Source organism: Elephas maximus, chromosome 6 (genome assembly GCF_024166365.1).
Source record: "Elephas maximus indicus isolate mEleMax1 chromosome 6, mEleMax1 primary haplotype, whole genome shotgun sequence".
Lineage (NCBI taxonomy): Eukaryota > Metazoa > Chordata > Mammalia > Proboscidea > Elephantidae > Elephas > Elephas maximus.
In genome coordinates this window covers 89,498,490-89,521,608 of record NC_064824.1, presented here as the reverse complement: position 1 = coordinate 89,521,608, position 23,119 = coordinate 89,498,490, and the positions used below count along the sequence as shown (strand labels likewise).

At 41.3% G+C, this 23,119-nt stretch overlaps 1 protein-coding gene across 5 annotated transcripts in view; it reads right to left on the bottom strand.

Annotated features, from left to right (window-relative positions):
* MYO1B (myosin IB) overlaps positions 1–23,119 on the bottom strand; it is a 201,328-nt gene that overhangs the window by 160,817 nt on the left and 17,392 nt on the right. The window contains exon 1 of one of the 5 annotated variants that reach the window (XM_049887719.1): positions 16,107–16,387. The exons of the other annotated variants lie outside the window; for them this stretch is intronic. The gene's annotated coding sequence lies outside the window, so the exon portion shown is untranslated. Of the gene's footprint in view, positions 1–16,106; positions 16,388–23,119 lie in introns of those variants that run through there. 5 annotated transcript variants of the gene reach the window in all.

Sequence of the window (23,119 nt, the reverse complement as noted above, 5' to 3'; positions counted from 1 at the left end):
CTGATACATTTTTTTGGAGGACAACATAATTCAATCCATGACAATGATCCAAAAAGTCAAAACAGAGAGGCGAAGATAAAAACCAAGATGGTCCCCCATAAACAAAAACAAGGGAGTGTTTAATACTTAAAAGAAGAAAAATGGAATAACTTTTTTGTTATACATATATATATTTTTTAATTTCATGTCAACTACACCTGGAAGAGAGTCCACAGATATCACTAAAACCTAACAATAGCAGCCATAAGACTGGTACTTGCCATTCTCTGGAGGTGCAACAGAAGTCAGGGATATACCTGGTCCAACACCAAAGTCCACGGCAAGACTTGCACAGTAATAGGAAAGTGAGTACCCAACCTTTGTCACAATAAATTACCACTTAAATCAAATTTCAAGTTCTCAGACTCATGCAATGTCAAAAGCACTCTATTTGGCAGATGATGGAAGAAGGCTTAGGGATTAAGGGGGAAGTCAACCTGAGAAGGGTTTCAAAAATAACCACCTCAAACCAGCAATTTAGATTAAGCAAGGAGGTTGAATGGGAACTCTTTGCCCCTGGGTGGATTTCTGTATAGAAAGTCTATTTATAGAAACAGCTACAGAAAGACAACATGGATTCGCTGCAGGTAACAATAATTAAGTAGTCAATCTTTCTCTATAATTAGACCTGCCTCACTGTCATGGATTGAATTATATCCCCTCCCCCCAAAATATGTGTGTATCAATTTGGCTGACCCATGATTCCCCGTGTTGTGTGGTTGTCCTCCATTTTGTGATTGAATTTTTGTTAAAGAGGATTAGGGTGGGATTGTAACGCCCTTACTAAGGTCACATCCCTGATCCAATGTAAAGGGAGTTTCTCTGGGGTATGGTCTGCACCACCTTTTATCTTACAAGACATAAAAGGAAAAGGAAGCAAGCAGAGAATTGGGGACCTCATACTACCAAGAAAGCACTGCCAGAAGCAGAGCGCGTCTTTTGGACCTGGGGTCCCTGCACTGAGATCATCTGAGACCAAGGGAAAATGGATGACAAGGAACTTCTCCAGAGCCAACAGAGAGAAAGCCTTCCCCTGGAGCCGGCGCCCTGAATTTGGACTTGTAGCCTACTAGACTGTGAGAGAATAAATTTCTCTTTGTTAAAGCCATCAACTTGTGGTATTTCTGTTATAGCAGCACTAGATGATCACCATCTTTTCAAACTTAAATTTCAAGCAAGTCTGTATCATTTTTACACTTCTAGCCTAACTTTTTAATCCGAAGGGGGGTAAGGTAAAACAAATGCTGAGTTAGAGGCAAATGGTAAAAATGAAAAACTCTGAAAACATAACTTTTGCAAACCAAAATGCAAAAATAAACAAACTGAAAATGTGATACCAACATTCATTTAGTCTAGTCGTTCAACCACAGTGTTTTGTTTTTTGGTATCTATCTATTTATGGATCTAGGTACTTTCGGGGAGGAAATAGTGATCCTTCCCTTATTCTCAAGGTAAAAAGGGAAAACCTAGATGACATAGGTTACACTTCCATATCTTCCTGCAAATGGGCTGTTTTCTCATATTGTGACCACCATTTCCAACCTTGGCTTGGTTTACTTTGCCATCTCAGTGACATCAGTGTTGCAACTGTTGTTGTTGTTAGATGCCATCAAGTTGGTTCCAACTCATGTTGTTGTTCTTATTGTTAGGTGCCGTCGAGTCAGTTCCAACTCACAGCAACCCTATGCACAACAGAAGGAAACACTGCCCGATCCTGTGCCATCCTCACTTTTGTTGCTATGCTCCAGCCCATTGTTACCGCTGCTGTGTCAATCCATCTTGTTGAGGGTCTTCTGCTTTTTCACTGACCCTCTACTTCCCCAAGCATAATGTCTTTCTCCAGGGACTGATCTCTCCTGATAACATGTCCAAAGTATATGAAACGAAGTCTCGCCATCCTTGCTTCCAAGGAGCATTCTGGTCATACTTCTTCCAGAATGGTTCCTTTGGCAGCCAATGGTATATTCAATATTCTTTGCCAACACCACAATTCAAAGGCATCAATTCTTCTTCAGTCTTCCTTATTCATTGTCCAGTTTTTGCATGCATATGAGGCGAATGAAAACACCATGGCTTGGGTCAGGAGCACCTTAGTCCTCAAAGTGACATCTTTGCTTTTCAACACTTTAAAGAGGTCTTTTGCAGCAGATTTGCCCAATGCAATGTGTCTTTCAATTTCTTGACTGCTGCTCCTATGGCAGAAACCCTGGTGGTGTAGTGGTTAAGAGTTTGGCTGCTAACCAAAAGGCCGGCAGTTCAAATCCATCAGGTGCTCCTTGGAAACCCTAGTGGGCAGTTCTACTCTGTCCTATAGGGTCATTATGAGTCGAAATTGACTCAATGGCAATGGGTTTGGAACCTCTGGTAGCGTACTGGTTAAGAGTCAGTGGTTATAGGTCAGCAGTGGTTAAAGGTCAGCAGTTCAAATCCACCAGGCACTCCTTGGAAATTCTATGGGGTAGTTCTACCCTGTCCTGTAGGATCTCTATGAGTGGGAATCAACTGCACAGCAATGGGTGGTGTGTGGTGGCTTCCATGGGCGTTGACCGTGGATTCAAGTAAAATGAAATCCTTGACAACTTCAATCTTTTCTCCACTTATCATCATGTTGCTTATTGGTCCAGTTGTGAGGATTTTTGTTTTCTTTATGTTGAGGTGTAATACACACCAAAGCTTGTGGTCTTTGATTTTCATCAATAAGTGCTTCAAGTCCTCTTCACTTTCGGCAAGCAAGGTCATTTCATCTGTATAATGCAGGCTGTCAATGAGTATTCCTCCGATCCTGATACTCCGTTCTTCTTCATATAGTCCACCTTCTTGGATTATTTGCTCAGCATACAGAATGAATAGGTATGATGAAAGCATACAATCATGAAGCACACCTTTCCAGACTTTAACCACACAGTATCCCCATGTCCTGTTCGAAGGACTGTCTCTTGATGCATGTACAGATTCCTCATGAGCACAATTAAGTGTTCTGGAATTCCCATTCTCCACAATGTTATCCATAATTTGTTATGATCCACACAGTCAAATGCCTTAGCATAGACAATAAAACACAGGTAAACATCTTTCTGGTATTCTCTCATCTACTTGACATCAGCAGTGATATCCCTGGTCATGTCCTCTTCTAAATCCAGCCCGAATTTCTGGCAATTCCCTGTCAATATACTGCTGCAGCCAATTTTGAATGATCTTCAGCAAAATTTTGCTCACATGTGATATTAATGATATTGTTGGATAATTTCTGCATTTGGCTGGATCACTTTTCTCGGGAATAGGTATAAATAGAATCTTTTTTCAGTCATTTGGCTGGGTAGCTGTCTTCCAAATTTCTTTGCACAGACAAGTGAGCACTTCCAGCACTGTATATGTTTGTTGAAACATCTCAATTGGTATTGCGTCAATACCCGTAGCCTTGTCTTTTGCCAATGCCTTGAGTGCAGCCTAGACTTCTTCCTTCAGTACCGTCAGTTCCTGATCATAAATTACCTCCTGAAATGGTTGAACATCGATCAATTCTTTTCGGTATAGTGATTCGTGTATTCCTTCCATCTTCTTTTGATGCTTCCTGCGTAGTTCAGTATTTTCTGACTCATAGCAACCCTATATACAACAGAACAAAACACCACCCGGTCCTGCTCCATCCTCATAATCTTCGTTATGCTTAAGATCATTGTTGCAGCCACTGTGTCAATCCATCTCACTGAGGGTATTCCTCTTTTTCACTGACCATCTACTTAATAAGCATGATATCCTTCTCCAGGGACAGGTCCTTGCTGGTAACTTGTCCAAAGTATGTAAGTTGAAGTGTTTCAATTAACAAATGAAATGGATTTGTTTTTCTCTGGAGGAGCTATGTTTACCACAGTAACAAATTACACAATCACTTGCCAACTCAACATTTCCATTAAACGATCAGAAGAATTCACATGGAGTTATATGGAGAATTAAATGAGATCTGTGTTGGAATCGGCTCGACAGCAATGGGTTTTATGAGTTTAAGTAGAGCGTGGAGGATTTTTTTTGGCTGTCCCATATATCTATCTACCTTCACTGCTCCTAAGAGCCCCCATGGGAATCCATGTTGTTCTGGGGAAGCTCATTCTCCCCCATACTCCAAGAGTACAGCGTGTGATCTAGGCTTAGACTGTCAACATATTCCCATCTCCCAGCCACAGTAACTAACTCAGGGCTAGACATGTGACTGAGTCTGGGACTTTTGCTAAGAATATTGGGATAAAGTTTCTCTCCACCTCTGGATGGTGTGACTTGCAGACAGGATACTTGGAACTACTGCAGCCATCTTTGAGGGGAGCTATTCTGAGGAGAAAGATGATACAGGGAGGAAGGCAGGGCAAGAAAATAACACAGAATTGGTGCTGGAATCCTGATGACATCATAAACTTCTGAATCAAATTGCACTTGAAGCCCACCCCACATCTCTTAAGGTTTCAGTCACGTAAGACAATTAATTTATTGTTTAAGCTACTCTAGTTGGATTTTCTATTATTTGCAACAGAAACCATCTTACCTAATAAAAGAAACTGGTACCAGGAAGTGGAGTGCTACAAGTAATGTGCTAGAAAGCATGGACTGGCTGAGCTGAGGCCACAGGGTAGACAGCAGGAGGATCTGCTGCCTTGGATTGGCAAGATGGTCACCTTTGATATTTAATAGTGAAACGGCTGATTAAAGCATGGCCTGTTACACCTTGGAAACCCTGGTGGTATAGTGGTTAAGTGCTATGGCTGCTAACCAAAGGGTCGGCAGTTCAAATCTGCCAGGCGCTCCTTGGAAACTCTATGGGGCGGTTCTACTCTGTTCTATAGGGTCGCTATGAGTCGGAATTAACTCGACAGCACTGGGTTTTTGTTACACCTTAAGTCTTGAACCTTGTGCCTGCAACATTTGAGAATTTGAGAAAAATTCAGGATGCCAGAGTATGTGCTGGCTACTTCTTAAGGATCTACAAGAAAAAGACATGTTGGGTGTGAAACCAGCCTGCCTGAAAAGACAGATAGGAGAATATACAGCACTCAGAAGAGTCACTGCCTGGAGGTGGAAGACACAGAGGAGTTGTGACCTATCCCCAGCACCTTCTCTTTTGCATCCACAGCTCTTTGCAGAAAGGGCATAAATAAGCACGCCCACCCTGAAAGCGCAGCAAATTAGGGGTACCAACCCACTCTAATGCTTCTTACTCTCCCCAGGTAAATTTTATTAACCCTGAGAGCTAAGGCAGCCTGCAGCACAAAACTCCAGGTCCAACTGCCAGAAGGCAAACTCTAAGACCAGGTTCTAAGTCCAAAATCTTGGGATTCGGCAGTATCTCTGGTTTAGGTTCCTAGTCCATGGAATCAAATAAACCCTAAAAGCTAACTACATTTTTAAGGGAGCTATATTGCTAAAGAAGTCTGGCTGACAGTGGCGTGCAATTGCTCAATCTTTAAGGCAATCAATTCCAAGACCTCCAAACCATAAGAATAAATGGAGTGCTGAAGTGCTGCAGCCCTGCCGAGTGCCATCTTCCCTAATGCTCATCTCAGATGGGCATGGAAGACAATGGATAAAGAGGATCTCAGACAGCAGAAGCACCAAGGAGAAAATAACTGTTCTCTTCCACATAGGGAACAGTTTTGCATTATGTTCAACGGGGATATTTTCTTTTCCTGAGCATGTGTATGCTAAGAAGGATATATGTGAATGTTGGGCAGCCAAAGGGGAGAGGCACAGTAAAAATTTATCTTTTTTTTTTTTCTTTCAGGAAAAACGCCTGCTATCCAGTATAGGGTTTGTACTGTAATATTTGGAAACCCTGGTGGCGTAGTGGTTGACAGCTATGGCTGCTAACCAAACGGTCAGCAGTTTGAATCTACCAGGAGCTCCTTGGAAACCCTGTGGGGCAGTTCTATGCTGTCTTATAGGGTCGCTATGAGTCGGAATCGACTCGACAGCAACAGGTTTGGTTTTTGGTATTGTAATATTATTTGGGCCTAATCTCAATTTTAAGGAGTCTCCAGTTGTATATAATCTTGTGAGCAGCAGTGCTCAATTCCTATTAGAGAATCCAAAGGAGACAGATCCTCTCTCTTCCCCTCCCCTCCCAAGACAGGCAGGAGGTGGGCACATGGCTTATGTGCAGCCAGTCAGGTACTTGAACCTTGGATGCTGAATGACGGCTGGAGGTTATCATTCATTTTAGCCACAGCATGAAGGCCAGGGGCTCCTGCAGCATGACTTCTGTCTGCTAAGGATTCTGCTGCCCAGCAATGCCTTTCCTTGGCTCCTATCTATCTCCTAAGTCCGTATCCTTTCTGGTCTTCCAACCTCTCTACAATTCTATGAGTCTGTTTCCCTCCTTCATGGCCAACAACCAAGATCCCTAACTGACATGATCACTAAGCACAGTGCCCAACATATAGACCAGCTGCCGAGAATGTGATCCCAACTCATGGTGACTCCACGTGTGTCCATGGGATTTTTAATGGCTCATTTTTCATAAGTAGCTCATCGGGCCTTTCATCTGAGTCTACTCTGGGTGGACTATTTGGTCAGTCAAGTGCATTAGCCTTTTTCACCAACCAGGGACAACATGTAGTATTATGGCTCCATGGCAGCTAACAACCATATACCTTTGTTAGAGATCTTCATTATCATGTAAAACCCAACCATTCTCTCACTTGGTGACAGCAGTCTACAAAATACAATTGCATGCACCCAGAGAGGCTGGGGGAACCACTGAAAGAGCCACAGTGGAGCCTGAAGCAGGGCCCCTCTAAGGATACTGATTGGACTTAGTCACCAGCCCAGGAGCTGGTGCCAGGAACTTCAGGTGCCAGCCCCCGCTCTTGCTGGCTGTTTGTTCATCCAAGAAAAAAAATATATACTTGCCATCTTTCCTTTCTCCCCTACTCTCATCTCGAAAAACTTCCAAAATTACTATCTATATGTACACTAATTTACTGGCATCTTCTGTAGTCTTAAAATACCATATAAAATATCAAAAATATCATTTCAAAAATTCCTCAAAATCCAAAAGAAAGTACAGCATAAACATCCTATAGCATCTTAAAATGGCCATCTGTAACCTAACATTTAAATATAACTAGCCTACCCATCACAACCTTAAATTACAAGCCGCCTACCATGTTAACGTCATCAGTGCTGAGGAATGTCAAGGCCAGCATTCCCTAAACCATTAGCCACCCCACACAGAGACGGTTAGACCAAAAGGCACACCCTCGTGAAATGCATAGTCATCCCACTAGTTGAAATCAAAACAGCAACACTGCAAAGCCAATGTAAAGTAATATTAACTAAGAAAAGATGCACCATAAACTGAAATAAAGCCTCTGGTGGTCTCTCATTAAATTCAAAGTTTTCAGAGTACACAGATGAAACTGTTTTGGTGTAGGATTTAAAAGAACATTCACAAATCAGAGCTAAGGCTGCTATGATTAACAACAAGAATTAATACTAAGTCACTAGCAAAATTTTAAATTTAAAGGGACCTGCAAAGCGAGGAGCCTTGGTTGCACAGTGGTTAAAAGCTCAGCTGCTAACTAAAAGGTCGGCAGTTCCAATCCACCAATTGCTCCCCCACCCCACCCACACTCATCCCAGAAGCTCACAGTTCAGCAGGAGAATCAGGAAAAAAAAAAAAAATGGACACTTCTGAAATTTAAAATGACCTTTATGACAATTAAAAACAATACATGTTCATTTTAGAAAAAAAAAAATCAGAATATACAGATGAGCAAAAAAGAATATAAGCCAAATTCAACGCCTTCATACTTTTAGTCTAAATCCTTTGGAATTCACTGGAGTCCTTTTGAAAATTGATTTCTATAGCTTTATAACTTTTTATAATTTTTATAACTTTTCTTAAATTAAAAAATTTATGAATATACATATATTTTCTGCCAACAGATAAGAATGTTAAGTAGATCAGTAGCATACAGCTGCGAAATTGTGGAGCCACACCATAACAACTGCACTGCTTTTAAATTCAGCCATCTGCCTCTTTGTCCTTACCTTCCTCCTACCCTGAAATTAGCAATCCATGTTATCAGCAGGCTGCCTACCAATGTCTCTACCATGTGGCTATGTCTAACATCTCAACACACATCCAAAGCTTACGCTCTACCATCCTGTCCCAAAATAACAAATACAAAATGAAAAAACAACAATGACCAAAAAAATCTCTCATTCTTCCTAAATTCCACTGTCACCACTGACCCAGTCACTCATCTTTGGCTTCTCCCTGTCTCATGGATAATATCACCTTAATCGCTCTCACTTCCATCACAGCCCTCCATCTCCCACCTTGACTGCCCTAGCTCGGGTCTTCATCATTTCTCACTGAAGTCACTAGTCTTCTAAATGGTCTCTCTGCCTTGTCTTGCCGCCAGAGCTCCCACTAGCCCCCTCCTTCCCCAACTATGGGTCACAGTGCCCCCAAGTCACCTTTCTAAATCACAACCTGATCATGTTACCCCCTGCTTCAAATCCTTCAGTAACTCCCCAGTGTCTTTAAGCCAGTATTGAAATTCCTTAGCAGAAAGTACAAGTCTTGGCAAGCCGACTCTTACCCTCCTCCTCAGTCCCACCTCTCCCTACACCGTGCACAAAGCTGCCAAGGCCCTATGCTTATGCACGCTACCTTCTCCATCTACCTCCTCTGCCCTGGCCACCCCAATTCATTCTAGAGGTCAGAGCAGCACCACCTCTAGGAAGACATTCTGGCCCCTCTGACTCCTTCAGAGAGCCTAGTCCCACTTTACAGGGTTGATCTTAACCACTGGGGTAAGCTCTTATGGCCACAACCTCGCCGTCATGCAACAGCACCTTCAACCAGGCCTTAGCTAACAACCCAACGTCAGCTTCCAAGGATCTGGAATCAGGACACAGGAACTATAGCCAGGTGGCTACAAGCAATGGACACAGATTCAGGGAATGGGGTATCATTTGGCAGAGTCTTGCCAGGTCCCTGCAGGGGAAGCCTGCCTAAGAAGGGGAATAGTGCACAAGTGCCCAGAGAAGCTGAGACAGGCCACAGGGGGCAGAGAGAAAAGCTGCTTTAGATCCCAACAGTGGTTCAGTTCTAGGCTTCTTCTCTTAAATAAGTTCCCCCTGACTTAAACCAAAGGAGCCCTGGGGGCATTGTGGTTTAGCACTTGGCTGCTAACCCAAAAGTCGGTAGTTTAATTCCATCAGAGACAAAAACATGGCAGTCTGCTTCCGTAAAGATTTGCAGCCTTAGAAACCCTGTGGGGCAGTTCTACTCTGTCCTACAGCGTCGTCATGAGTCAGAATAGACTCAGTGGCAATGGGTTTTGGGTTTGACTTAAACAGGAGTCCCTGGGCAGCGCTAACAGTTAAGTGATTGGCTCCTAACTGAAAGACTGACAGTTCGAACCCACCCAGAGGTGCCTTAGAAGAAAAGCCTGGCAAGCTGCTTCTGAGAGGTCACAGCCAACCTGCAGTTCTACTCTGCAACACATGCAGTAACCATGAGTCAGAATCAACTTGACGGCAACTGGTTTATTTTCCTTTTTTTTACTAAAACCAGTGTGGGTAAACTTCCTTGTAGGCTACTGTGCCTGAGCAAGCCAGCATAGCACCATCACAATTATTAGTTTCTCTGTCTACTTCTCCCCTTGAGAAGGCGAGTTCTTAAGGTGTGAAGGTAGGCTAGAGTTCTCAAGGTGTGAAGACCTCACTGCCTGGCAGAGTTGCTGGCACCCAGGGCTGTGCAGAGTGAATAAATGAATGCACATTAAAGAGGCACAGCCCATTCTTCCTCCCACAATTGTTCCTATCATCTCTACGCTTCCTATCCAATCCAGGTCACAACTGGCAAAGATAATCAGAGAAGCTCAGATAATACTCCAAGAACATCTTCATGAAGCACTCAACCTAGAAAACAACAGACAAGACACTTTCTCGGGGTCTCTCCAATATTATCAATGTTATCAGGAGGGATCAGTCCCTGGAGAAGGACATCATGCTTGGTAAAATAAAGGATCAGTGAAAAAGAGGAAGACCCTCAACAAGATGGACTGACAGAGTGGCTGCAACAGTTGGCTCAAACACAGCAATGATTATGAGGATGGCAGAGGACTGGACAGTGTTTTGTTCTGTTGTACGCAGGGTCTCTATGAATTGGAACCGACTCAACGGCGCCTAACAACAACTCCAATATTTACCAACCCAAAAAGTAAGTGAAATGAAAACTGGATTCTTTACAACGATGTACTTAATTAAGGTGGCTCTAAAGGGGCTGGCAGGCCAGACAGTGCCACATGGAGAGCTTTAGAGGCTCCCCAAAGTATATGAAGCCATTTCCCCTGACAAGAATTTGTGAACAGGATCGGATGATGCTGGTTTTCATTCCTATCAACACACTCACTCCTTAGAGAAAATTCTGTAAGGTGTAGCTACTCACGGCATTTACTTCACATCTGATTTTCCAGCCCTTTATGTCACTGTTAAAGGCAGTATATTGAGGGCTTTCTCCCTTTCTCTAAAGGTTTCTGCTAAGAATATTTAATGAATTGCTACTAGGACAGCTTTTGTTAGGACTGAATCTTGGGTTAGCGAAGAAACAAGCATAACTACCGGGCAGTTTCAATACTGCATGTTGCTGCCTTGTGTACAAACTTTGGATAATACAAAGAACAATGAAATACCAGGCAATGAGGAAATCAAATAGATTTGAACAGGCTGTGAAAACAAACAGATAAAAGCAAATGGAAACCCATATGCCATAAAGCCCGACTCCGGTAAAAAGCCCCATGAATGACAAAACCAAAAAATCCTGTTGCTCAGGGTCAATTTCAACTCATGGGAACCCCACATGTTGCAAAGAACTGTGCTCCATGGTGTGTCCGAGGCTGTGACCTTTCAGACGCAGATCGCCAGGCCTGTCTTACGAAGAGTCACTGGATGGGTTCAAACTGCCAACCTTTTGGCTAGTAGGGGAGTGCTTAACTGTTTGTTCTACCCAGGGACTCCTTCCATGAATAAGAGAGGCAATTAATTCATCATTTCGGTTATCTAAACAGTTAACACCCCAGAGAGTGTCTCTGCAAAGGCAGTGGATGGGCCAGGAACCACTAAGTATCAATGTCAAGGTTTATTTTTGTCTGGGTATGGAAAGGCTGGCCTTATAACAAAAGCCATCAACTAGGAGCTAGGCTACCCTCAATCTCTGGTTTAGGCAAGTTACCAAAGATTTCAAAGATGGTATCTTTGTAAATCTGTAAAGTGCTACAGGGGAAAAATAGGTTTTTGCCAACTGCAAAAAGTCAATTTGGTAAATATAATATCTACACTAATCAGAAGGATTTTTGAGTCAAAAATAACAGTGGCTGCTATAACAACATTGGAGATTTTGGATTACTAACTACACACCATCTCTTCTGATGTATTAGCAAAATTTCTAAGTGTCTCTCTTTATAACTAAAGGGCAAGGAGACAGACCTTAGGATCCCAGGCAAAACCTTTTCTTCAACAAAGAAAGAAAGGGACCCAGAAAGTTAAGTGTTTTTATCTAAGGTCACACATCTGATATTTGGAAGAGTCAGGGAGTGAAGGACGCTTTCCTGCCTGATGAGAGTAGTCTTTCACATTTATTGTATTACACACTCTCTTTAATCTAATTCCTAAAAGCACTAACGGGTAAAATCTTTCTGCCACACCTCAAAGAGAAGCTTTACTTCTATATTAGAAAAAAGTAACCCTCTACAGAAATTTTGTAGCAATCCTTTACCACAACTAAGAAGTCCTTTTTAATCTGCCCCATTGTGGTACAGCACAGGCTTTGGAATCACAGACCTGGTTCAAATCCAAGAGAATCCATCTCTAGAATTCAAATTCCTGATCTAAAAAATCAAGGGTTGCAAGTGGCCAACTAAGATACAACTTTTGGTTTCTATTCATCCAGAGCAAAAGAGAAAGAAGGAAACCAAAGACTCAAAGAAGAAACTAGTCTACAGGGATAACAATCTACACAAACAAGGGCCTCATCTATTCTAGGACCAGAAGAGCTAGATGGTGCCCAGCTACTGCTACCAACCATTCTGATCAAAGCCACAATAGATGGATCCTGATAAAACGGGAGAAAAATGTGGAACTCAACCTCAAAGTCTTTACAAAAAATAAAACACTTACTGAACCAGTTGAGACTGGAAGACTCCCCAAGACTACTGCCCTGAGACATTCTTTAAACTTTGAACTGAAACTAGCTCCTGAGATCACCTTTTAGCTAAATAACAGATAGGCTTAAAAAATCATCTATATGAGAATAGTCAACAATTACTTTAAAACATAGATGAGAATGTAAGGAGGCAGGGAAACTAGATTAATGGAAACAAAACTACCAGAATGGAAATCCTGAGAATTTAGAATGGAAATTCAGAGTTTTCACCTTACTGTGAAGAATATAACCAATGCCACCGAACAATTTGTGCAGAAATTGTTGAATGGGAACCTAAGCTGCTGTATAAACCTCCATCAAAAACACAATAAAATATTAATTAAAAAAAAAAGAGGGGCTGACAACATACATTCCACAGGATCATTATGCAAATTAAGTGAAAAAAGCAAAGCCCCTAGCAAGTATTAAGTGCTCTTCAGATGCTAGTTCCCTTCTTTCCCAATTCCCCCGTCTTCTGACCCTGAAGAGCTCACATACCCTCTGTCCTGTCTCTGGCAAGTGTGTCAGGGTCGGTGACCTAGAGAGCTGCCTCATGTGCACCACCCCCCATGGGATTGAGCACTCTGAGGAAGAAAGGCAGCCAACGTCACTGTCCCCACAGTCATTTCCCGGAGGAAGCTCGGCAGACTCATGGCAGGAATAACTGCCAAATGGCAGGGCAATTTCAGAGAATGTCACCTCCCCCAAGGCTGGGGCCCTAAGTCCTCTTCCCCTGCAGTAGCCCTCACCTGCCACCGCCCTGGAAGGCCCAGAATGGGCAGTGAGCAGCCCTGGCTTTAGGTGGAAACCTGTGGTCATGCTACACAATGCACACAGCATGTTATGAGAATTAATGAGCTAACGTCTGAAAAGGGCCATAGGTTCCTGCAGACAAGGTAGCCAAAACCTATAAACCACTGTTATATCAAGAAACACAAACTCAGCTGCACGTGGGACATGCTAATTATAACCCACAGCCTTCTCAACTTGTTCCCTCAAGGCACATAAAAAAAAAAAAAATTCCAAGAAATTAAATGTGTTTAAATTGGCAAACCTGAGACCTGAAACCCCTTAGGTGAGTATAAAACTATTCCAATATAACCGGCATACCCGACAGGTCAGATTTGTTCCTGGCCAGTGCACAGACACCGAATACGACCAGTGATTGTTAAATGTATACTGCCACTAGGGGAAAACTGACTTCCCTTCCAAATGAATGGCCTTGCTAATCAGATGGTCCCAATCATGGCTAATATCCTTGTTGAAGTCCTGTTCCTTACCCTTTTCCCCCTGCCTACACCATTTGTAGACTCATTTTTTCTGTTTCCCTTTATGCACGATCAGACCATCCAAACCGTCAGGGTACCTCATACCTCCTCATTAAAATTATAAGTATACGTGGCATCCCTGGGTGGTGCAAACGGTTAACGTGATTGTCTACTAACCCAAAGACTCACACTTCAAGTCCAACCAACTCACCTCAGATGAAAGCCTTAGTGATCTACTTCCAAAAAAATCAGCCATTCAATACGTATGGAGCACAGTTCTACCCTGACACACGGTGGGGTCACCATGAGACAGAACTTACTCAACAACAGTGATTTTTTTTTCGGCACTCACGTTGGGTCTCCTGTACCCATCAGTTCTGGGGGTTCCTCCCGACCTGGTCTTGAAGGTAATTGCCTGAACAAAGACACTCACATGAAAGAGCCAAGAATACATCAGAGCACAACTACTTTCTTTAAAAAAAAGACTCCTTCTCATCTTGCAGGCTTTTTCAGTGACAGGGGAGGAAATATACTGAATTCAGTGCACCCTTCCCGTTCCCTGGGGTAAGGAAGCTAGTTATTGCTCGGGGAAATATCGGCTGTTGCATTCTGCAACTCAGAGGTTAGAATGACGACCTATGGTGGTTCTAGAAAAAACAGAAGTAACAAGATGCAGACCTAACTCTGCTGCTAACCCACAGTGAGACCATGGGCACATTACCACCTCCGTGCCTCAGTTTCCTCACAAAGGTGTCAAATCTCCTACAGCCTGTGCAGCTTCCATTATTGTTGACCCAACAAAAAAGACAACTCTGGAAAGCCTGAGTTTCTTCATTTTTGCGTGACCATGCATCCTGGGTCTGGTTACAAAGAATGTTAAAAACCAAAAGCCAGCAAATGCCAGTCTGCAAGAATCTTTCTCAATGACATTTACTCAGAGATAAAAGAAAAGCAGCTCTCTTTAGTCTGACCTCACCAGCAAAAGAATGTTTTAAGGGCCTAATCAACCATACACAGCACAGAATCAAAAGGACTGTCCTAAGTAAAGACATCAAGGTTATGTCAAAGTGTTTATAATTGCATGGTTAGATGCAAACTAGCATTTGCTATTTTAATAAATTCATCTAGTTTGAAAGAAAAAAGGAATCTAAGGACTATAAATTAAGAAACCTATATAGTAAAGGGGTGCAGTAGATAAGAGCTACGGCTGCTAACCAAAAAAGCAGGCAGTTTGAGTCCACCAGGTGCTCCTTGGAAAGCCTATGGGGCAGTTCCTATAGAGCCGTTATGAGTCAGATTCAACTAGACAGCAACGGGTTTTACACACCAAAGGAAGAGAAAAATATGTATTACTCAACAGTCCATCTTCAGTAATGCCTTAATACCCGTGGTTAAGAAAAAAAATTTTTAGAATAATAAAAATTCAGAAGCTTCATCAAGCAGTTATCCATTAAAATAAAGGCCAGTAAACCATGTAAACAAAGGGAGAGATGTGTATACATTTACATTAGGGTTTCCTGAATGTTTATTAGTTGAGAATTGATCAAACAAAAATAGTTAAAAGATGTTCCAAAAAGACACTGATAACATAAACTGAGAAGGCTTAACTACTATGTCATTTAAAAAGAATTTTTTAAGAAAATAGCTAAATCGCAGCGGGTTACCTCACCTAAGTTGAGGAAAATCAACAATCACATTAGTATTTGGAAGTATTTTCTGGGTCAAATTTTTCTGGTTTTTCTAATAGTGGAAGCATTAGAAAAAAACCACACCCATTCCCGTCAAGTCGATTCCGACTCATAGCAATCCTATAGGACAAAGCAGAACTGCCCCAAAGGGTTTCCAAGGCTATATAATCTTTATAGAAGCAGACTGCCATGTCTCTTCTCCCAGGGAGCTGCTGGTGGGTTTGATCGCTAACCTTTCGGTTAGCAGCCGAGCACTTAACCACTGCACCACCAGGGCATTGTCTAATTTTCATCAAATGTACCATAATTCTTATATATCTCTAAATACATTCCAAAAGTATTCACGAGAAACTAAAAGACACACAATACAATCAGGCATTTTAAGTCACAAAAGTCTACTAAAAATGTTGACTTAAAATTGAGTAATAATTTTGCTAATTTCTAAAAGTTCTGTAGGATGCAGCAATTATTTCATACATTTATATAAAGAAACACATAGCATACAAGGCCCCCTAACACACAAATACACACTTTTTTTCCTTGAACACAGCACATACTTTTAAAGCTAGACAAAAATTAATTTTTTAAGTTGAGCAGCTTGAACATGTACAGAGCTGTACAACAAATTCCCCCAAGGAAATTCTTTGTAAAAAATTAAATATTTAATAGTGAACTACTTTGTATAAGCCTGTCAAGAAAAGTTCATTTCCCTCTACAAACAGTTTACCAAGAAAGTTTTGAAAATACCACATTATTATATTGTAGATCAAATTAAAAGGCATGAAAACCTAAAATTTACAATCCTACCCTTAATCAAGTCTCTTTACAGATAGATTAGACATAAAAAATTGTTTTTAAAAAATGACATAATTATAAGGTTCCCCTATATTGGAAATTAAAACTGCTTACCAATTCTCCATTGTTTTTTTCCACTGATTAACTGGCACTGTTAGCATTCAGTTCATATGAAAGAGAGAGACAAACATTCGTTGTGACAGAGAGAACACACTAAGTACAACAAATATTTTGCACACAGATAAGAAGGGGAAAGTAGGTCAATATCCTGTGGCTAAGAAGAAGCTGCTTCAGTTTCCATGCAGAACTCTTTTGTATGATTAACCAGGCTGGACTCTCATATGATCACAGCCTACTGCTCTGACCAGTACACCTGGTATACACAAGGCACTGGGCGGGCACCAAGAGAAGAAGAATTAGATATATCTACTCTGACATGGCATTTACAGTCTAGTTGAGGAAAAAAAATATTTGGGAGCAATATAACCAATAGTAGAGACATTCACATACTACAGGCAGTTGATCTCAAAATGCAGAATACAGAACTCTTTTAAAGAATTATCTATAGTGACCAAATTAACAACAGCAACTCCAAAGGGTAGATGAGAAACTTAGGAGGACAGTACGTTAATGTTAATAATGGTGAAAGAATTTGGAAAAGGTTGTCGAAAAAGGTGGCACAACTTGAAGGATGTAACCAATATCACTGAGCTGTACATGCCGAAATTGTTCAAGTGGTATATGTTTTGTTGGGTATATGTTTACAAAAAATTTTTTTTAAATAATAATACATATCACTGGATCAGAAGAAAAAAATTACATATATATACACATACAACAAAGAATAAAATTTATATTTAGCAATGGAGCTATTACCATGGCATAGGAGAATCTGAGAAGGATGGCTGAAGAGGTAAAACCTGACCTTGAAGGATGGGAAAGATGTGGTTAAAGGAAAAGAAAACTCTAAAACAGTATGAAGCATGTCCAGAAGCCAGTGACCAGGGAGAATGGTTGCAAAAGAGAGCTGGTATGGGCCCGGGTGAAAGGTAAGCTGAGATTAGAAAGGGAGTCAGAGCTAAGGAGCCTATGGTTGTTAGCACTGTGGGAATGGGTGGGAGAGAAGAAGGAAGGGTTATCTAATACATCTACGCTGCAGTTATGTCTGACGTGAGTGCATCAAGAGGGCAACAAGTGTGACTGACAGTCATTGGCAGTAGTCTGATGGTAGTAACCAAGGACAGACATTATATGTAGATGATGGAGAGTCAAAAAATATTTTGAGCAGGGATAGAGACAACAAAAGTTGTAAAGGAAATTTAATCAGGGGATAGTCTGAATTCAATGGCAGAATGACTGGAAAGAAGAAGTAGAATGGCTCTAGCAGAATGGTTTAGTTTGTGCACTGCATAAAAGTTGGTCAGCCAAAGAGGAAAATGGGAAGTAGAATGGCTCTAGCAGAATGGTTTAGTTTGTGCACTGCATAAAAGTTGGTCAGCCAAAGAGGAAAATGGGAACTGAAATCAAGTCAAGCTCCTGTGGGATTGCCTCTGCCCTAATGGGTGCCCTTTCCTAATTGCATAAAGGCACTAAACAAGCTATGCCACTAGGAGAAGTCCTGGCAGGGAAGCTAGCAGGAACATGGACCTGTGGTTCAGGAGTAAGACCAAGTTGGTACTAATGGGAATGAAGCAACAGAAGTGCAAAAAAAAAAAAAAAACCACCTCTGTATCTATCATAAAAAGTGGGGAACTAATTTGATGGAGTGTGCAAGATAAAAACGAGAGTCAAAGACTAACAGGAAGGCCCTCTTACTGAAGTGCACGGGGAATGAGAGTTCAGTTGGTTTAAAAAAAAAAAAAAAAATTGGTTAAAGTTTAAGATTTAAAAAATTATACATACCTAAACATATCTCTTAAATTAAACCTTCTAAACATACACATATTTACCAATCTTTTGCTACAGTGCTGACCTTTTCTTTCAGTATACAACCACTACTGTAGTACTAAGTGGTCTCTGTTTTATAAACCAACCTCAAGGTGTCTTGTCCAGGTCCAATTTCTGAAAGAACAGTGAGGATGTAAAGACATGTAGGAAGTAAAGTGTGGTACACTGCATTGCTCTTCGCATATACTTGATACTCCTCTCTAAGGGCTGAACTTCACCACTCCTCGGTCAGTTCGTCTTACTCTGGTGACTTGCATGTTGCTGTGATGCTGGAAGCTATACCATCAGCATTTCAAATACCGGCAGCATTACCCATGGTAGACAGGTTTCAGCAAAGATTGCAAATACCAGCAGGGTCACCTATGGTGTATAGGTTTCAGTGAGTTTCCAAACTAAGACAGATTAAGAAGAAGGACTGGTGATCTACTTCTAAAAAACCTGGCGAGCGAAAACTTATGAATAGCGGCGGAACACTGCCTGGTATAGTGCAGGAAGATGAGCCCCTCAGGTTTGAAGGTCCTCAAAATACAACTGGAGAAGAGCCACCTTCTCAAAGTAGAGTCAACCTTAATGACATGGATGGAGTAAAGCTTCCAGGACCTTCATTTGCTGATAAGGAATGACTCAAAATGAGAAGATACAGCTACAAACATCCATTAATAATCAGAATGTGGAATGTATGAAGTATAAATCTAGAAAAGTTGAAGTTGTCAAAAATAAAACGGAGTGCATAATGATCGATATCCCAAGCATTAGTGACCTAAAATGGACTAGTAGTGGCCACTCTGAATTGGACAATCACAGTCTGCTATGCCGGGAATGACAAATTGAAGAGAAACAGCGTTGCATTCATCATCAAAAAGAACATTTCAAGACCTATTCTGAAGCACAACGTTGTCAGTGATAGGATAATATCCATAGGTCTATGAGGAAGACCAATTAACACAACTAATAAATTTACACACTAACCTCTAATGCCAAAGATGAAGAAATTGAACATTTTTCCCAAGTTCTGCAGCCTGAAATTGATCAAACATGCAACCAAGATGCCCTGATAATTACTGGTGATTGAAACCTGAAAGTTGGAAACAAAGAAAGGATCAGTAGTTGGAAAATAAGGACTTGGTGATAGAAACAACCCCAGGAGCCCGACAGAATTTTGCAAGACCAGTAACTTATTCATTGCAAATATCTTTTTTCAACAACATAAATGGCAACTATACACATAGACCTCAGGAAATGAAATACAAAGGAATCAAATCGACTCCATCTGTGGAAAGAGACGACGGAGAAGCTCAGTATCTTCAGTCAGAACAAGGTGAGGGGCCAAATGTGGAACAGACCATCAATTGCTCATATGCAAATTGAAGTTGAAGAAAATAAAAACAACTCCACGAGAGCCAAAATACGACCTTGAGTATATAGGAACTGAATTTAAAGACATCTCAAAAATAAATTTGATTCACTGAACACTAATGACCAAAGACCAGAAGAGTTATGGGATGACATCAATGGCATGATACATGAAGAAAGCAGAAAGCTCCTTAGAAGGGAGGATGGCAGGATTTCGTCTCATGTATTCTGGGCATACTATCAGGAGAGACCAGTCCCTGGAGAAGGATATCATGCTAAAGTAGAGGGTCTGCAAAAAAGAGGAAGGCCCTCATCAAGATGGACCGACACAGTGGCTGCAACAATGGGCTCAAACACGGCAAAGACTGTGAGGATGGCACAGGATCGGGCAGTGTCTCATTCTGTTGTATATAGGGTCACTTTGAGTGGGAACCATCTCTACGGCACCAAACAACGACAACAACATCGCCATGCTATTGTTTTTCGGTGCCATCAAGTCAATTCCAACTCATAGCGATCCCATGCAATAGAGCAGAACTCCCCCATAGGGTTTTCTTAGCTGTAATCTTTAGGAAGCAGATAGCCAGATCTTTCTCCTGCAAAGCCACTGGGTCAGTTCAAACTGCTAACTTTTAAGTTAGCTGGCAAGAGCTTAACTGTTGGCCCACCAGGTTAAAAACCTGGCTGGTTTTCAAAAACTATATCTAACCACCATATTTATTCCGTCCCAAATGTTCAGTCAGATAGAGCAGAACTGCCGCATAGGGTTTTCTTGGCTATAATCTTTAGGAAGCAGATAGCCAAATCTTTCTCCTGCAAAGCCACTGGGTCAGTTCAAGCTGCTAACCTTTAAGTTAGCTGGCAAGAGCTTAACCGTTGGCCCACCAGGTTAAAAACCTGGTTGGTTTTCAAAAACTGTATCTAACCACCATATTTATTCTGTCCCAAATGTATAGTCAGAAGTGCTTAAGTCATTTCAGAAAGCACAAAAATAACACTTCAAACCCACACCAGACATACAGTGAGGAGCACAAGGTCACATGGCATTCAATAGCCTGGTTTTTAAAAAGAGAAAAAATAAACACAGAAGTTATTATTAAAAACTAAATTTAAGCTTCATAGTTTAAAATTACATACATCTTTAAAACTGTCAACAGAGATAAAAACTCTTCTCAAAAGGGATTCCACACTCTTTAGAAGAGCAAAGATTGCTCAGCAAAATCTGGGTGCTTCTGTTCGAGGTAGCCAAATGGTTAATCTATCCATGATGGGTTACATATATTTTAGAAATCTGATATTCAGTCTCTTCAATAAAAATATGATCTTTTATACAAAAATGATATTGATATATTTCAATAAGCTATTGAGAGCATTCTATGTAATACTATGTAAGCACATACACACCAAAAAAAAAAAAAAAACCAAACCTGTTGCTGTCAATTCTGACTCATAGTGACCCTACAGACCAGAAACGCAAAAACAACCAACACCATGTAAACATATGCATACCAGAAATCCAAAACAACTAAACATAGTTTAAATAACTTAACATATACTCACAAATCAGCCCTGACCCCTAAACCAACACCATGCATGCAAAGTTACCCTACTCAGCATCAGCTAGGGTAACCTAAAACTTTATTTAGCTTTAGTTCAAAAAATAAAGCACACACACACATCTGGCCATTCCTTATTTCCCTTACTGGCTTCTCCCTCCTTGTCACAAAACAGTGTTCCCCAGAATTTTATCATCCACCTTCCTCTCTTCTCACTCCACCCTCTAAGGGACCGTAACAATGTCCATGGCTTCAACCACTACCTAGATACAGGAGATCCCTGCAGCAAGGCCTTAAGCCCTGAGCTCCAGGCCTTTCTGGTTTTAACCACCTGCTGAGCCTCACTCACTGTGTGGATGTCCAGCATTCCAAAACCAACCCATCACTGTCAGCCCCAAACTCCCTTCCTTTGTTTCTTGTCCGTGCTGACAGCACCACCATTCCCTCCATCACACAAGCAGAAACGTCATAGTCATCCCAGACTCTAACTTTCCCTCTGCTTTCTGATCCATTCACCATATCCAACAGAGATACTGCGAGGTGTTCACAATCTTTGACTCAATAATCTTATTTGCAGTATGTATTTAGGAACCCTGAAGGCACAACGGTTAAGCACTCAGCTGTTAACCGAAGAGCTGGTGGTTTGAACCCACCAGGAGAAAGATGTGGCAGTCTGCTCCTATCCAGATTAAAAAAAAAAAAAAATTTTTTTTTTTTTTTCAGCCTTGGAAACCCTATGGGGTAGCTCTACTCTGTCCTATAGGGTTGCTACGAGTCAGAGTCAACCTGACGGCAATGGATTTGGGTTTTTCTTATTGTCAGGAACTCATCCAAAACACGGAAAAGCCTATATGTACAAAAATCTTTATCACAGTTGCTATTATTATAGCAAGTAGCAGAAGCAACCCAAAAGCCCAATAACAAAGGGATGTTTCAGAAATATTATGGTACTCAATGGAATAACAAAACCTATTGCTGTCGAGTCAATTCCAACTCACAGCGACCCTAAATTTATTACAAAAACTATGCAACAATATAGAAAACATATGCACTCGATGATTACGATCATGTTTAAAAATATACTTAAGTACTCAGTCTCTATTAAAGGTGATGAAAAAACCTGGAAACAGGCAGTGGTGACGGTTGCACAACATGGTGAGTGTAATTAATATCACTGAACTATACACATAAAAATGGCAAATGTTTTTTATATACATTTCATCATAATAAAATTGAAAATATATATATATACATAAAAAGCTTGGAAAAGAATATACACAAATGGCCACAGTTGATACTTTTGGATAGTAGGTTAACGAATAGAAGGCACTGGTGGGAAGTGACAGGATTTTCACTATTTGTGTGGGAGACCCAGGTTTGACTCCCAGCCAAAGCGCCTCATGTGCTGTTGCCACCCGTCTGTCACTGAAGGCTCTCATGTCGCTATGATGCTGAACAAATTTCAGCAGAGCAGAAAGACTAAGATGGACTAGTAAGAAAGGCCTGGCTGGCAATCTGCTTCTGCAAATCAATCAGTGAAAATCCTATGGATCACCTTGATCCAATCCACAACCAATCGTGGGGATGGCACAGGACCAGGCAGCGATTCTTTCCATTGTGCATGGGGTCGCCATGAGTCAGAGGCCAACTGATGGCAGCTAACGACAACATGCTAATGCATGCATTTTTTTTAGTTGTTTTCCAGATTTTCTGTACTGTTCTTAAGATGATTCTCTAGTACGAAATATCCAAAGGAGAGTTCTAGTAACCTTGGACTTTGTAAATTGCTTGATTTTAGAATAAACAGGAAGTTTACAACTGAATGTCTGTGTCTCTTCAGCTGCTATTCCACCTCCCTGCTACAACTGTTGCAATATCCAATACAAACTCCTGTAAAATAGTTTGCCCCTAACCCTATTATACTTGTAGCCCTCAGCATGAGATCCTAAAAATCAATTAATTCTTTCAAGAAACCCAACTGGACATATAAACAGCTGCATGACTGCAGAACTGGGCCCCCAACATCTACCACAGTTATTAACTGTTCTAGAAAGAAAAGATCACCGTGCACAAGCTGCTGCCAAGTGAGCAACTATAAAACTGGAAGCGAAATCACAGAGAAGGTGAAGTCGACTATATATCAAATGGCTGACAGGTTCTCTGACTGGTAGGTAAGAAAGGGGCATTTTCTCCAGAGAAGTAGAGATCCAGTCAAGTATTCCATCCTAGAGCCCAACAGATACAACACAGGGCACCTCCAAGGTCTTAAGG